At 39.5% G+C, this 11,825-nt stretch overlaps 1 long non-coding RNA gene across 1 annotated transcript; it reads right to left on the reverse strand.

Moving 5' to 3' along the window:
- Window positions 1–6,825: 6,825 nt before the first annotated feature.
- Window positions 6,826–11,214, reverse strand: LOC103150788 (uncharacterized). The gene is made up of 2 exons (XR_001658865.1): window positions 11,024–11,214; window positions 6,826–7,178 (listed from the first exon to the last, which is right to left on the reverse strand). It is a non-coding gene; the product is annotated as an uncharacterized LOC103150788 (long non-coding RNA).
- Between the last annotated feature and the right edge of the window lie 611 nt (window positions 11,215–11,825).

Genomic DNA, 11,825 nt, shown 5'->3' on the forward strand with positions numbered 1-11,825 from the left:
AGTTTCATAAGCATTCTTCTGTCATGGTTCATGAGGCTGGGAGGTGACGCTAATCTAGCCCAGCACCATTGGGGGAAACTGCTACTTTTAACTGGCTTTCAGCCACGCCAGAACAGTTGGCAAACGTTGCAGCTTTTCCATCCTCACTTTTTCAACTCCTTCCTTTGTAATTTCTCAGCACTGCTCTATCAAACAAATAGAAACATTTGTGTTAAGAGAATTTTAATCAAGACTACAAAGCTGAGCTTTAAAAGTGGTTTAACGAGTACGACTAGAAGACCGCTCATTCCTTAATTTATCTCAAATACCGCCGAAAACTGACTGCTTATCTGTTACTCTTATTAAACAAGAAAGGATATGTACATTTACTTGAAAAGTCAAAGAAAATGTGTTTCTTCATCCAGAGAAATAGTTCCCAGAAACGATAGCAGTTAACAGTTCTATCATGTTATATAATTAACTTCTTTATAGTGGTAGAGAGAGAACATATTTTTGTATTTTTTTCTATCTTAAAAATATACATATGCCCTTAGTGTTTAGAAAAACATGCCTTTTTGTAGTACCATTTGGTTATCCTTCCACAAGATACTTAGAATAGTTGACAAAACTATTTACAAAACTGACGTAACTGAGGTCACCTTGCTCTAACACACATTTTCATCCCTTCCCACACATTTCCTAAGGAAGTGATGTCAGAACGTTGTGATGTCCATCCCCCAAAAATTATTTTCTTGTGCTTAGGCCACTTTGTAACTACTTTGCCAGTATGCTAAGGCTCATTTTTCATTTGCAAGGCACATTCTTGCCCAACCTTTGACTTCCTGGCTGCATTCTTGAGATGTTGCTGAGTCATGTTGTCCGTTTGTCAATGTGCCATCGATCTTGTAAAGTGTGCTACTTCTGAATTGGGATATTTTCTCTTTCCTTTCCACTTTTTGTGTCTGTTAGATGCTTCGTAAACTGCCTGATAACGCCATTAATCGAAAGGCAAAAAGTGGACATTATCCTGCGCATTTTTAAGCACTGAACTTGATGTGCTGCTGATCTGCAGCTAGAAGGGAGGAAGACATTGAAAATACATGTGACCACCCAGGATATGACAAATGGACATTTAACTGAACCCTAGTGCAGCAATGTACACATTTCAGCCTATATGCATATAATTATGCACTTTGGACAAGGAGAAAGTCCACAATAAATTCACACTTGTGCACCAGCTTATTGTATTTAAAAGTCATAGCAGTTGGAGGGCATTCACTCCACAGGTGCTGTTCCTTTTCGACATAAATTTAATCAAGCATGCTTAGAAAAGATTAAAGTCTCTGTTCACCTATTTCGTTTTAATCAGAGATTAAATGCCTTATAAAAAACCCCTTTTATGGAACCATTTTCAGAGTTTGGATCAATAAAAATGAAAGCTTCTTCTGTTTGTGCTGTTTATTGGCTAATATACAACCAGTGAAAACAGCTTTTAGTTACCTCTATAAAAATAGGCCCTTATTCACGCAGCTCACTTCAAAGTGTGGAGGAGCTACCGATTCACCAGCCTGGCCTCACCAATGAGCTTTTGCATTTCCTTTGTACTATATCCACACTTTTTTGTCGCTTGGCTTTATATCCAGGAAATACAAATGGTGATATAGAATGCTGTTGTTGTATGTTGTTCCGTTCTCTCAGATTCAGCTTCTCAGAATCTCTCTTGGAAATATTTTTTGTTGAAACAATCTCATTCCAGCTGCACTAAAAATATCACCAACATCAAGAGTTGTCTTGCGGTTTTGGGGAAAGTGCCTTTGGTTTAAACATCAGCTACAAAGTTTCCAATCAGATTGACAGCGTTGTGATGGGGCGAGTGTTCAGATCTTCGCATGAGGTTGACATTTGACAATATGACTGCAGCTTGTTAATTTGGCCCCAGATTCAACCACAGTCTCTTATCAGGAGTCAAAATAATACAAATCCTGGATTTCCCTTCAAACTCTCTCCCAAAGTCAAAAATAGCCAACCAGAGAGGTTGGAGTATTGTTTAGAAAGCTTAATGAGACCTGAAGCTCATTCATAAACTAATGCTGAGAGAGAAAAAACAGTTTACCACAAATGTATTTCCTTATCATTTTGATCACATTGTTGCAGTGTGAGTTATATTTCTGTGGTCAAGTGTGGTGAAAACAAAATAGCAAAAAGGTATGAAACCTTTCTTTATGATGCGACTCATAAATGACTGACCTAAATGTATGTCTCAAAACAAAGTCCACAGGTTTTTTTTTTTTTTGGTTTTTTTTTAAATCTGTAAAATTTGTTCATATTTGGATGCAGTAATCTGCTTGAAAATGCTAGGACTGTGAGAATTTATTTATTTACAGGTCAAATGTCCAGAACAGACATTTCCTGACATTTAGGAAAGGAAAGATTTAGTCCTTTTTTTGACCAGTTATTTATAGGTATATCCAGCTGACCCTAAAACAGGAAAGCTACAGATTTTTCAAATTATGTTTCCATTTAGAGATTCGTTTTTTTTCCATTGGAAGAAATACAAAATACAAAATGTAAGCTGCATTTACTTAAATGGTGTCTGACTTCTCACTTTTCAGTACATCTATAAACCGTCTTCTTTTCCCTTCTCCTTATCTGACAGAATCCTTACTCTCATTACCAAATCAGAAGGAATACACTCATTCCAGGAGGTTTGGGATTTACTCTTCACCCACCAAGACATTCCCAGAAAACATCCATAGGGAGACATCCTGCCTCCTGTTGACGTGGACAAGAGTTCATCCTTCAACCACCCCGACTTGATCAGAGCTCATCACCTTTTCTCTAAAGCAGAGCCCAGTTAACCAATAAAGGAAGTTTATTTTACAGGGCTCTGCTTGGAGAGGGGTTTGAGTACACCGTTACCCCTGTTGTAGTGTCTTCCTTTTACACTTTAGTCTCTTTACAAAGAGATGAAATTGAAGCCATCAAAAAAATTACCATACAGTACTGAATTTCCACCTGTGAGCTAGGTTGTAAGGGGGTGAGGAGTGGATCTGGCCATGTCAATGGATTTTTTTTTTACACTTGCTATGAAAAAAAAAATGTTTTACTGTTATTTTATTTGTTCTGCAAACAAAGTCATGTAGAATCGTATTTTTTCTTTGTAATATCTATTAATCCGTTCAGCAGAGACTGTTTCTCTGTCTCTTCTGAGGAAATGCATTTCCACAACATGATCCCACCTTCACTGCACTTCAAGGTGAGGATGGCGTTTTCAGGGTGATGTGCTAAATTCCACTTTTTGCAAGTTAAAAAGTACAATTTTGTCTCATCCGAGTAAATAAACTCCTTAATTTTTCCTGTGTCACCTATGTGCCTGGAGGCAAAACGCAAACCGGACGTTGGCTTTGGTGGACTATTTTCTGGAGGCACAACATTTCATTTAGAGGTAAGTGTCCGCCACAGTTTTTTTTTCACGTTTTTAATCTTGAAATATTTTAAAAACCATGCATCCGTTTCAGTAATATAATTCCTTTGTGCTCATATGCTTCCATGTGCTAGTCGGCTGCTTAACAGCCAAATAAAAGAAAGCATAGCTTGTGGTTGTCTTAAAAGACAGATTGTGCGAGTTTCCACACTGTTCAGTAATTTGAAACACACATTCTCTATGAATGAATCACTTGGGAATGAGTCATTAACATTTTTTAAATTGTCTATCTGTGTTCACTTTTACGTGTAATGTTGCACTCCAAGAACACCAATTTAAATGTACATAGCATGACAAAGACAAATTAAAGGTCAGTGTTTCATTCCCTTTTCCCTCTTCTTCTGCAAAGCTTTGGAAAAACCTCCTGAGTTTATTTGAAGACCGAGCAGCCGAGGAGAATGGCTTGAGAGTGTTTCCAACCATTTGGGGTTTTCCATGGAATCTGCTGCCCTTTTGGTTATTTCGCCACCTTAAAGACATTTTCTTTTGTATTTTTCTTTCAGTTGTCATCAAGAAAAAGGGTCAGCACTTCATCCTTTCGTGCAGGATCTCTGACTGTAAATATCCAAATAATGTTTACGACAGGATTTTTGCTACTTCCGACGATGGAAGTAGAATCTTGGGCATCCAGAAGATTATGCCCATCTTCCTTTGCAACAATAAGAGCTTTAAAGTCATTTTTAGAAATTGCACGCTGAAGAACTGTAAGATGAGAGGTAGAGTATGAGGCAGCTGGAAAACAGACAAAAGGAACTCTGTGAACCCAAAGACTTAGGAATTTTGGTCAAGTTAAAACAAAAATAGGGGGAATATATCTTCTTCTGATTTTTTTTTTAATAAGTCCAAGTCAAAGATATTGCAGGTGAAACACATGATGGAAAATGTGGTGTACACACTTAGCTAATAAGAGGTCTGTTTAAATGCATGGGAGATAAATACATTTTTGGTTGTTTTGTCCCCCAGGACGATCCGAGAGAGAGCATTAAATGGCGTCACCGGACGGGAGGTGGTAATCAAGCTGTTTATTGTCACAGGTGGGGCAGAGAGTGTAATGCTGCTGAGGATGTAGGCCCAGCTGGAGAAACTAGCGGTGTTCAGCCTGAGCCGGCCACTTGCATGATCAATTGGACATTTGACCGCAGCACCTTGATGGAAAAAGTCATGAAACTAATCCACTGGTCTGCCGCAGAAACATTTATACCAATTTTCCTAAAGGTCTTTACGCAACGCTAATGTAGACAAGCCAATTAAGTACAAATCAACGGTAGCTCTGTTATTATTTTTTTTAATCATAAACGTAGGTTAAATTAGTGAATGGGTCAAAAATGAATGAAATACAATGTGTCCTTGATGCATCTCGCATACTGCCCATGTGCAATGATGGGCTGTTCTTTTGATCTGAAGTATGTTCTACTTTTTTGTTTTATAATGCTGCCTCTGCGAGTCTTCACCCATAAAAATGTGCTTATCAACATAAGACGACTGTATTATGTGGTTGGGATTTCATGTTCATTCAGCGTTTGCCTTAATTCCGAAGCAACTAAAAAACACATCTGTCGGTTAAGGAGTATTAAATGGCCACAAACAAGGGTTAAGAAACCCTTGTTTGACAATTTAAGAAAATTGTCACTTTTATATTTCATTTCAGATGTGGTTACAGATTTATAACCCCCATCTTTCTTTTTATGTCTTCCAAACTTTCTGACAAACTTTTCCATGGGAGCTTATGAGACAAGAACACAGCAGACTTGCAACAGTCTGAATATCAGCACTTTGTCAAACTGCCACCTTGAGCGGCGTCAAAGTGATTGATGATAAATTCAGGAGCTACTTGTTGCACACGTAAATCATCAAATCTTTTTAGTTTACCAAGCACTTAATCTTGTTTCTACACTTAATTATGATTTGTAATAAGGTCCTGTGACTCAGTAGTTCTGGTTTTAGTTTGTTAGTTTGGCTTTTTGTGATGTATCAATGAGGAGGACCTAAGGGTGCAATCAGCAGCCCTGGCATCGGTACACGATTCTCCTCTCTGAGGCCTTAAAAAGAGAGATCAATCTGTAGCAACAATCAAACCAAACATTTCATGACGTTCTTTTAAATATTACATGTTGTAAACAGACAAAACCAAAATTACCTGGAAACAACATGAGCGTAATACAATGTTTGTCTCGTGTGCCATTTTTTACTCGGGGGTTTTTTTTGGATCCAGCCGTTTTAAACTGCCCTCTGAGAAGTTTGGTGCGACACTTTCTACCTCAACGGCTTGGAGTGTGATTACAGTTTATATAGCCGGTTGTAGCTCAGCCTTATGTGACGGATGTGAATATTTCCTACAAACTGCTTGTGGTCAGGTCATGGCACCAGTGTCAGCTCTGCCTTGTTAGAAGGCAGCTCCAGGCAGAGAAATCAGTCAGTACAGGACCTTGGCAACGCGTGGCGTTAGGTGCACTCAGTACACTCTCCCAGACTGCACTGACGTCCCACCATGCGCTCATGCCCATAACTCAACCGCGGCCAAACCAGCTCATTAGTGAAACAATCCTCACCCTGGTTTGTGTGTGTATGTCTGGACAAGCAAATGAGAGTGTAAAGGGTGAGATTTCACGTTGTTCTGGAAGAATTGTCATCACAAGCTCAGAATGCATTATATTGTTATAATATCTCTCTTATTCCAACTACCTGTAACATTTTCCGATTTGCTAATATTTTCCATGATATTTTCCCACATTCACTCAATCACTCCCAACACATTATCCACGCATTATCCAGTCTTTGCTTGCACAATATTTATTCATGGCATAAAGTGCTCCAAATGAGTGCCCCCATAATGTGGTTATTAATGTAAGAGCAGGTTTAAAGACAGGTTTATGAACGTGTCTTTATGCAAGCAACACCTCACCTGTGAAGACTTTAATGAGGAATGTTACCAGTTGAGAGAGCTCTCTGGCATTGTACTATTCTTCACTTTCTGTCTGAAGTTGTGCTTAACTTGGTGTTTATATACATAAATGTTGCAGCTCCAACATTGTGTGACAAAGTGGTCACTATTGGTCAAATGACCGAGGATGAGAAATGTGAAACATACATCAAAATATATAGATAAAGTTTTCAGTGTCTTGGATTCATACACATTGAACTTTCTCCCATATTGCCATGCTGCAGCTCTAAATTTCTGAATGTATAGTAATACTACTACTACTACTACTACTACTACTACTACTACTACTAATAATAATAATAATAATAATAATAATAATAATAATAATAATAATAATTCAAAAGTGTGTGCATAACTCTAAAGTGAAAGGAAAATGATACATGGTTTTTTTAAATGATTTGAAAATATTTTATTTTTTTAATTTTTTGGTGTGCATTTGTATCCATCCCAAAAAAAGCTACCAATCCTTCAGCTGATGGCTCCCATTTATCTAGTATGTCACAATTTTGTACAGCTTTGTGTTTGCAATAGCAAAAAAAAAATAAAAAAAAGTTATGGTAAATAAGTTTGTGGTTGGAACATAAAGAACTGTGGGAAATGATAACCTGTTCAAGGCACTGTGCATATTGGTACAACAGCATGTTTTCAGGATTGATTCCTAGATCTTCAGAGCAATGATTCAGCTCCTTGATGTGTCTTAATTATTTCCTTATTCTTCTTTGGATGTGGGAGGTAGAACAGTCAAGCTTTTCCAGGTCCTCGGTTATTAATCTTCTGCAATAAAGACCAAAGTGGAGGAAAATCAAGTCATAACAAGGATACAGTTCAATTTTCTTGTCCTTTAGGGCATTTACTGTTATGACTTTCACCAAACTGTAAATCTTGCCCCCTCCCCCTCTCCCAGAGGAAAGCGAAGTAGGGCTGCAGGGAAGAAAGTGAGCGGCGCTTGTTATGTTGCGTTTCTTGTTAGGCCACAGACACATTATTGTGTGAAGTAATAGTTCACAAGCGTGCATTTTAATTGAATCCTTTCCTTCTGCTGCAACTAAATAGCATTTTCAAAGATTATAAATGCTACGGCGTATAAATCAACTCAGCTTTCTCTTTCTCACACAGACTCTGCAGGGCTGGACTCAATTATTCGGCCTAGTGGGTCTGATTTTGATTGTTGAATAAGCAAATGAGACATGACATGGAAAAACATATCCCTTTTTATATGAACCTGTAACTCCTTTAAGTGTGAGCTTTGTCTGCCTCGCTAATGTGATGTATTTTTAGAAAAACTGATACAACCTCTTGTTTTTTTTTTTTTTCATTTTGTTTGACCACTCGCTCTCAGTCTCTCCTTCTTCATTGTTATGTATTTTTTGGCATGAGCAGAGCTGAACAGCAAATACTTTGCTCATGTAGTCACTAGACAAATAAAAGCCCACTAACAAAACAATAAAATGAAATCTGCTCGTGGTTCAGTTTTGATATGTTTCATTGATTTGCTAGGACAACCATTTCTTAGCACTTTTAAGTGGATTTACAGCTGTCTGAAAAGCCAGTCATTAGAGGTGCATTCAAAGGAAATGTTTTAGAGGTTAAAAAAATATTCATTTTGCCAGCCCAAATAATGGATACATGTTGAGCCACTTGATTTCAATCGATCACAAGATTGTTTCAGGTTTTTTTTTTTTTTTTTTTTTTTTTTTCCAGGTTTATTTTAAACCAGCTAATTTTTAATCCTCCGGAAAGTCTGAAGCAAAATCAAACTGACTTAAATCTTGTTGGTAACTCACTCTGTACTGTAGAAGATGCTAGATGATGGGATTTGCTAACATGGCAGAATCCTCAGCCCAAAAAGCCCAAAAGAGATGTCAATAAAACAATAAGTAGGCAGCGAGGCGCAGATGTCAGAACTCCTTCTTTCAGAGATGAACTCTCAAAAGCGGAAAAGATGAACAGATGTTCAGATTTAGAATGATAATCAGATGTGATTCACTGCAGGAGACACAGCAAGATTTTCTCTAATAATTGGAGATATTTTAACATTTGCCGCACTATTCTTTTCATCTGAAAGACGTCATATAATGGCTGATAATCACAGCGTGAACTGACTTTGAGCTGACATTGGTGGGAACTCCCTTTGTAAAAACTTGCTACCTATCTGGTCTTATGTACCTGATGAAGGCCTTACGTAGCCATGCCAACAATTAACTAAGGCGCGTGGTGGAAATGTCATATTTTCTGATCAGCGGACCTTGAACCTCAGATTCAGTCAGGATAACACTATGGTCACCTCTAGGTTGAGGGGCAGGACTCCTTAGTAAGCATTGCTAGGAAGTTCAGAAAGCGATGGAAGTGTGCCAGCATCCCGAGAGAGCTGGCACGGAGAAAACTAAAGTTTGAAAAGAAGATTTCTGTTTCCTGGTTTCTGGCAGCACTGTGTTGTCCTCTCTTTCTCTCCGACTCAGAGATGATGGATTTAAACCATGTATGTCCTGTGATACCTTCTCAAAAGTATTAATGTTTTACATCCTCTTGTTTTTGTTTCCATTGAACAGAGATGCTGGTGGATGGGCTGATGCTGGGAGCTAGCCAGACAGAACAAAACCTGTGGTTTTCCGTTCGCATGAAGTGGAGCTGCTCCACATTCTGGTGGGTAAAAATAATGAAAGGCTGACCGGGACAGAGTGCAGGGAAGATGCAGAGGTGAGGGAAAGGAAGGAAGCAGGAAAAGGAAGAGACAAGAAGTATTCAAAGAAATGTCTTTGAGATGATTAAAAAAAAAAGTCAGACATAGACTGTGACGTGATAGTGGAGGATACTGAGTGAAATACGAGGTGCGGAAGAGATTGTCCTTACGGCATTATATTCAATATCCACGGTACGATCTATAAAGTTGCAGTTGAAACAACTTTGATTGTTTTATTTTATCAATCTTTTTTCAGCTGTACATCAAAATCAAACAGGAGTCAATTAAAGTTCACTTATATGAAGGAGAAATTAGAGCAAGAACACAATAAATTTTAGGTGATTAATAAAACTGCGATAGAGATAAAGGATCCCAAAATTGGATGCCAATTAAGCATAGCTAGAAATCTTTCATCTTAGTAAAATCCCATATGTTAGCCACATTGCAGTGTTCAAAGCCTGTAACAAAAGAAGCAGCCGGTATTCTGGACTATGATTACAATGATGGTATGCAAATGCAGAGTGCAAAAGCTATATTCATAGATTACTGCATATAAATGTGGTTACTTTGGGTCACATAATAAAAAAAAAAAATCAAACTGTTCCAAACAGAAATTATGAGCATTGCTTGATTCTCGAGGATACCAACAAAACAACATCATGTGCAAAATTTAAAAAAATGCAACTTCACTCAACCGGCATGTTCATCTCCATGACAATCTGACACTTGCAGATGCAGTTCCTGAACACCACAAACGGTTCCAGCACCGAGACGCAACCTTGGCAGAGTACAACCCACTGGGAGTACAACGCTTGCTTCAGGGTAGTCCTTGCAACTTCCATCGGCTCTCCGTACTCCGAGGGAAAACTGTCGTAAGTCTCTTTCAGAACACATGTGGACCGATCAACCAAACTAACACGAGCCAATCAGCAGTTCTACAAGTAGATAGATCTGTTCCAACAGTTCACAGGCTGAATGAAAGTCAAACCGATCCTCATAAATCTGATATTGGACAGAGCCTCTTTTTGTTGCAGTAACCCTGAGTAACTCCAGTGCTCTGGGACCGGTGACCTGTAACCTTTTGCTATGTCTCTGGTCAAACACACCTGAATCAAATCGGCTAATTAGCTCTAGACCCCAAGCCCTAGAGTAAGCTAACCCAGGTCACTTTCTAAAAACTTGGACTCTACCGCTGTGCAGGTGTTGTGCTTCCCACTCGCACACAACAGTAAAGAGGTGTCGTGCGTTTTATGTTGTGTTGGCATCAAGTTATTTAAATTCCATATGACAGAGTCATGTATAAATATAACTCTGACCTCCACTGATGGGTCACGTAATGATGTGCACCTGCACAGTTCAGTTCAGGTGCCACAGTTTGAAGCCTCACCTGCGCCTCACGGTCAAAACTCCTCTGGTCCTTTGTGGACACAATCCTCCTCCTACAGAGCTAGGCCACACTCTGCATAGTTTCCTTTCACTTATTCACTTACATTTACAAAAACAATTAAAGGGCATGTTCTTAAGGGGTTCCAAAGTGGCCCTAGAGTTTTCATGCTGGAGCCTGCTGTCTGATTTCAGCTGGACTCTAATCAGAGCAACCACCAAGTTAGGCCACTAACTGCTAAAGGAACAAACAGTGCTGACCCTTTTGCAACAGAGGCCACTGGACCCAAAAGCAACTTCCAAGATGCTATGAGCAAGAAATCCTTGTCAGATATTGTTTCAAGATGATGGGAAAGTAATTTTCTCTGTTTTCACTGCAAATCTTTTATTATTGTTATTATTATTAGGAGTGATTACAAAGTCGAGTGTTTACAAACTGCTGTTATGCCTCTTCCTATGTGTGGATGTCACAGCTGAGGGAAGGTTCGCCCGCAGAGCATCGTGGTGCAGTTTGAGAACTGGTTATGCTGCAAATCTAAGACTCTCTCACAAATACCTGCAGTCATTTTGAAGGCATTAGGAAGCGATGTGTTCATTCTTTCCAAACAGAGATGATGCACTCGTCTGGTATGGGCTGTTGCATTTGGTGGGCTGCCTCAGCGAAACCTTTTTAGAGGGGAGAAAGGGACGCTTCTGCTGCTAGTTAGCATACATCTGTGGCTCCGGCGGACAAGGGTTGAGGCTCACAAGCTGCAGACCTGGCAGATTAGTGTTGAAAAATGAAAGGCAGCAGTCACTTACAGACACTCTGCAGCAAAAAAATAAATAAATAAAAAATCGCTACCAAGGCAATCCTCCAGGGCGTCGCTGCCATGTGTTCTCCATTCATGCCACACATTAGTGAGTCGAAGTATCAGTGGTTGTGAAGTGCTTAACCCAACAAACCTGGCTCCGGCCGGCATTCCTGCGCATGTGTAAATGTGTTCTCACTGACGGCGGTTTCATTCTCCAGCTCAACACATGGGAAAAGACAGCTACTTTACCCACAAATATTTGTCTGTCTCCACTAAGTGTCTTGTTTTGAGGAGGACGGTTTTCATTTTAGATTTATTTGACTTCTCCCGCATCATCCGGCAGCACAACATCGCAGTGTGCTGCTCCCTGTCATCTTCTCATCTTCTCACCTTCTCGCGTGTCTTTGTTTGTGCTCAGACATGCAGAACTCCTCGGAGCTGCACGCAGACGGACGGCTCGCAGATGTCACCCCGCTTTCATTAAACACACTGACACATTTGACTCCTCCGCTGTGAGCGTGTGTGTATGCGTGTGTGCGTGTGTGTGTGTGTGGCCACACAACC

This window comes from Poecilia formosa, unplaced genomic scaffold (assembly GCF_000485575.1).
Source record: "Poecilia formosa unplaced genomic scaffold, Poecilia_formosa-5.1.2 Scaffold7, whole genome shotgun sequence".
Classification (NCBI taxonomy): domain Eukaryota; kingdom Metazoa; phylum Chordata; class Actinopteri; order Cyprinodontiformes; family Poeciliidae; genus Poecilia; species Poecilia formosa.